The sequence below is a fragment of the Pollicipes pollicipes genome, unplaced genomic scaffold (assembly GCF_011947565.3).
Source record: "Pollicipes pollicipes isolate AB1234 unplaced genomic scaffold, Ppol_2.1 Scaffold_6686;HRSCAF=7923_pilon_pilon_pilon, whole genome shotgun sequence".
Classification (NCBI taxonomy): Eukaryota; Metazoa; Arthropoda; class Thecostraca; order Pollicipedomorpha; family Pollicipedidae; genus Pollicipes; species Pollicipes pollicipes.
Window position 1 is genome coordinate 46089375 of NW_023596921.1, and position 6000 is coordinate 46095374.

Sequence of the window (6000 nt, forward strand, 5' to 3'; positions counted from 1 at the left end):
ATCAAACTGGTACCAATCGCAAGATTTCTTTGAGACCTCTCTGTTAGTTTAGAAACGCCGGAGGTCCACATCGCCCCCCCCCCCCTTCCAGCCAGTCCGCATCATGCAAATCGGCGGGGGTTAAGTCAGGAACACGCGAACGGAGTAAAACATAGTCTTGTAAAACAAGGATGCATTGCCTCTCCTTGTTGATTAAAGCTATCTGCTTAGCTGCATATTGATGGATCTGCATATCATTGATGTGTGTACTGATCACTTGCCTGATTACTTGGCTGCACACTTGATGTTTTCAGTCATTGATGCGCCTTTATTGAAACCTCTGACTGGAGTAACTTTATGCCAAATACGAATGAAAGCCGATCAAGTGAAAACTGTGTACTAATTGCAATGCAAGTTATGCCTGCGGTATGCATACGTTCTTTATTTCTCCGGCGCAGCTTGATCATGACCCAAGAACTCCACTACGGTTCGTCCCACGATGAACTTCACTACTTTGGTCCCATGATCTGAAAATGATGTTGATGCGGTCGATCATGACAAAACATGTTTGCGAATGTGGGTGTCATAAGCTCCTCATGTAAGAACGGTCGGACATTTTTACCTGGCTTGACCTTTAATAACCTGACCCGCCGACTTAAACAAAGACATTATCGACATCACGGACATCAAAATAGATAATATTTAGAAGATGACCGTCTAACACATCCCAGCTTCCAGCAAGTGAGCCGTTTGGTCAATTTGGCAAGACACCCAACTGATGTGGCCTCACAAATAGTACATGGCTGACGACAAAGTCAGACTAAAAACAAATGTCACTAAGAGGATGCCCATGGGCATTTACATATTGAAGAGCACCACAATACGAGTTTTTAAAACAATAGTTATCATGTCGTTCTAGGCCGTTCTTTTTCATATCGTGGGTCTCAAGATGTTTGGTAGTGCGCCTCCTAGCCGTTCCGGGATTAAAACAGCTATGGTTGATCACATATTCCACCTCCACCATGCTTTGCATCCAATAAGGACGGCTGTTATTCACTTTTCGCATGATTATCACCCCGTCACAAACCGTTTCGGCCTTGCAATCAAGATACGGGTCACTTCATACCGGTGACATGTATAAACACACGGTCCGCTCGATCGGAGGAAAACGTCCGAGTTTGCAACCAATAAGCAGGCGACAGCGGCTGTATTCAATGTCAAGAAACGCACTGGGAATTTTCCTGGCCGGATGGACCGGAAAGGCAGGTACAATCTGAGTCCGCATAATGCCGGCGGTGGGAATGCCTGGATCTTTTTCAATACACGCAGGCACTTGGAACTGAGGCCTTCCAACACATATCTTGGGTACAAATCCCGTTTTTAGACTGCTCCGTCTGTGCACCGCCACAGCCAAACCTAACGTTAAGTTGTTTGCAATCTTAGGCCAATGCAGCTATGACGCAAAATTCATGGTAGTGAAGATGACAACTGTGTAGACGCTCAAATGCAGTTAAAAAACGACGACCGGGCCTTCGCACGTCATTCTAGTCAGATGCTGTGTCCAGGGTGCTTAGATAGATAGGCTTGCAGCAGGAGCAAAGGGGTTCTGCTGTAGAAAAGTCTCAAAGCATATGTTGCATCCTACTACGTTGACCGTCAGTCCCCACTTCGAGCCTACTCCGTCGTGGTGGTTATAGGGGGGGGGGGGGGGAGGGGGGGAGCACCAAGGACAACGGAACTGTTGACAGTGTCTCAGTATCTCGTGCGGGGGACCAATGTCCTGCGGAGGACGAAGCCTGCCGATCTGCATCGATGGCAGGAACGGCTGCTGGACTTCCTGAGCACTGTTACTGGTGAGGCGATTTGGCCTACTGCTGATGCTCACGAGTCTATCGAGGAGTGGAAAAGACATGAAATTGATGTAAGAAGAAAGGTCTTTAGCTCCTGGTTTTGGAAATTATCCGTTGAAATATTGCGTTGAGTTAACGACCCGTAACGTATGACATTTTGAACTCAGATATTCATTTTTAAGATCATTCAGCACAATTGACGGCCATGCCCTTTTAAGACTTAAAACCCTCTGGTCTTCGGGCTTAACGCCCCTGCACTTCTGCGGGCAATTTCGTGTAGGCCATTTCAAGGCCATCCAGATACATATCCTCTTAGAGACGTCCCTCGAATACTGCCACCTCATTGGCCATGTAGTGCTCAAAGTCAACGAAAACGTGATCATCGAATTATTCAGATTTGGCTTACGTCAGCGCAATTTCTGCCATCAACGGACATCTGTAGATTCTCAACCAATAGCATTCATTGACTGCAAGTTTCGGATACGAGTCACGTTTTGTGCTGCATAATAAAGAACTTGGGCAGAGGTACGAGTCATGAGGAAAATAAGACTGAAAGGATAACGCCGAGTCCAGCAAACCCAGCGGTATTCGGGTTCACCAAACACTCTCCAGCAAACACGAAGCATTACAAGTGGATCAGCCCGTCCGACACAGTGGTAATTCTGACACAGTCAGGCCGGCCGGGACTCTGACGTCATAAAGACTTGAGTCTTTTAAGCTAAAAGTATACTAATAATCACAAGTTAGCTTATTTCATCATGTATGATGCTTGGTTCAATATATTCTAGTGTGGGACATTTCCTTTACAGGAAGTATGTCGCATGTTTTCGGTACTTTTCACGAATTGTTGGATCAAACGCTTGCAAATTGATCAGCCATACCAGTTTTCACGAAATCCTGCTGACTAGTTCGGGATTTTGATTTGAAGTAGCCACTTCTGCGCGGACGTTCAAATTGGGGTCACTGCTCACCACTGCGAGAGCAATTCATTTAAGTTGCCCACTTCGATCGTGTGTTTTGTTGTAATGTTTGCAGCACACGTATTTGCCAAAACGTTTTTGTATGAATAAGATGAAAGCTTGAAACACTGTTTAGCCAAAAACATAAGCAAACATGAAGCTATTATCCCGCTAGTAGCTATATTCCTAAATTGAAGCTATTGAGCTATATTCCCGAACACAACGAAACGTCCCACTATGACTTTTGATTTCTCTCCTACGGCGTTATCCGCAGTGGCTTTTCGAGGCTCACATTGACTTTGGAAATGTTATTATCACATGGTCCATAGTGACGTACTGGTTCAAACTTCAACCAATGTGTTCTCGACAAAAGGCCCTTGGCACTCGCTGGGCCAATCACAAACAGTTTTTTATTCGCACCACAAGAGGTGCCACGGCGGGTGTCATGACGTAACTGACCTTGGTGGTTGTGACAACTGCAGCTGCAATGACACTGTCCAGCGCTATTATCAGACATAACTGGCCTTGAGATTTTTTTAAAAAAAGACTGCTTTTGAAATATGCCCCACAGGTGGGACCTTCGCGTTAACGATCGGCTGGCAGTGCAGCGGTCTTCCGCCATCTCGTTGCTGCCATCTTAGTCTGCCGGCCGCGATCGGTGTATTGATGCTGACCGGTGTGTGGGTGATGGTGTGCGCGGCTCGATCAAAACCTTGTGGTGGCGTTTGTCTCGCATTTTCGCGCATTGCGTGCGGCGGCGACCGGAAACTAACAAATCCATTGTGCGAGTGCCTCGGCTTTCGCAAGTGTCGAGGGTATCCCGCCACTATTGGGCTGTTATGCCTGGGTAGGGCTATTTTTAAATAAGTATTATGTGTCTTAAGAGTATTAAGCACCGTTGGTTTGCAGCTTAGCTAGTTTTTAATAATGCGACCTGTTCCGGGACTTACTCTAAAATCGTCTCTCCGTTCTTGTCGAGGCTATATGCCAGCTTTATCATGCTGGAAGACGAATGTGCTTGCTTCCGCATTGACCAAACCTGTACCCAGTGAGCAATTATCACCTTGTGCTCTACCAATAGCGAAACAAAATTGGTATGGATAGGTCAAGGGTTGGGCGCTGCATGACCTACAGCAGTCGATGTGCCCTAAAACCCCAAATCATCATCATCATCGGAGAGTTCAAGGGAGTATCCCACATTGGTATGAGGTTTTGAGCTAAGATAGCCATCCTGAAGATGCATCTTGAAGATTCTAGACATTCGGCACAGTTCGTGGCGCTGCCCTTCTTAAGACCAAAGCTCCTCTAGTTTCTGAGCCGCGCGCCCGCGACGATGTGCAGACTTTGTCAGGGAGACCGTTTCAAGGTCACCTCGGCATCCATGACGTCATAATAACGTCATTTAAATCATGCCGTGTCACTAGCCATGCGGTCATCAAGGCCAAATAAAAAAATGTAGTCGTCGAGTCGTTCATATCTGACCTTCGTAAGCACATTTCCAGACACAACGGCAGTCAGTTAGTTGGCTCTGAATCAGCGCCGTGCAAGATATGATGCCGTACCAAACACTGCCGTATTGGGAATCATATTTACTGAACAGAAAAACTGTGCTGTTTAAAGCAGAATTTTCCTTGCATTCTTGTAGTACTACCGAGTATCCTTGGGTACGTTCCGCCGCTTCATGTGCCGAGGAAGGCCACAACGGTTCTGCAGTGCACTTCGAGAAATTACGCGCTTCGTGATGTCCCTACTGCCGTCTCTGGCAGGTCGATGGCGCGTTGCCAACGCTTCGTCGGCTATCCGCAATACGCTGGCAATCCATCCGCATTACAGCCGCTGTCACTGGGATGAGCATCGGCCAGCCAGGACATCTTCCAATACCACATAACTTCTGCCAAAGACTCCGCATGCTTTTCACTTTATTAAAAAAGAAGCATCCATGCACATCTACAGCAGCCTCAGCTCCCAGCACCCTAGTTCGGGACTCAACACCGCCCCCGAGTGTCTGGAAACAACCAGACACCGATGAACAACACCGCCGTACAACAACGCCTTGCGCATCTGGAAAACGTGGACACGAAGGCACGGTCGCTCACTGACGCACGAGTCTCCAAATGGGGGTTGGACAGTTTCGGAAAGTTTTTGTACTGATAATGAGCGAGACATTGATAACGATGAGACCTGAGTATTACGTAAGTCAACGATTCATTCAAAGTGCAAAAGGAGCCAACGCATCGGAAATAAATCCTTTCACTCGTCCCTGATCAGCGCAGACAGTACACGGTTGCGTGGGGGGGTGGGGGGGGACACAGACCACCTCCTGCATTCGCAGTGCGTCGTCAACAGCCACCGGCCCTGCCAGCCAGCCTCAGCGACCGTCTCCCACTGGTGCCGGCCCGCCTCGTCCGCCTGTCGTCCTCCTCGGACTGGGCGTGACCGAGAGCCGTGCCACTGCAAAGAACCGCTGGCGTCTCCTCGCACGAGGCCGACTTCTTAGTCCGCCTAGCCGCACGCGTGCTCTTCTCAGGGTCGCTTATTTTATGCGGGGTCTTAGTATTTTCGCGCGATGAGACCTTGGCACGTTTGTTCACGAGGTTCTTGGCTCGATCCGAATACTCAGGCTCCTCGGACTTCGGCACCATTGACGAAGTCCTTTTACGCGAGTTGCTAGCCGCCTTCGTCCTTTGCCCGCTGCTGCTTTGGCACCTCTTTGCACGAGGGCATCCTCATTGTTTTTCCTCCCCTCGCTCTTGGACTTCGGAACCTTGGACGAAGCCCTTTTTCTTCGGCGAATGGCGAGCTTTACCATCTGACAAAATTGGCAGACAATTCAGACGATTATTCACGCAACAAATCCAAACTTATCATAAGCAAAAAGGCTTTAAACACTTCGCGCACGCAGTGAAGTGTGCCAAACAGCCTGTCACGCGGCACTATAGACAGCAAGCAATCCAATGAAGACGTTGCACACAGCGCCCATGGTTTCGCTATAGCAACAAGGGCCACTATGGTAAGCCTCCTGCAGTTTTCCTGGGTATCCAGTGATGTGCGCACGGCAGCTGGTCCCCTGCCGTGCCGCTGCTCAGAGGAAGCGAGCGCCCTGACGAGGCCGGGTTCGCACCGCTGTCAGCCTTTAGGGGCGGGCGCAACAGCGGCTGGCGCCCGGAGTCGAGCCGGCGTGATGCGCGCAACAACTTTAGCCCAGGTGTGCT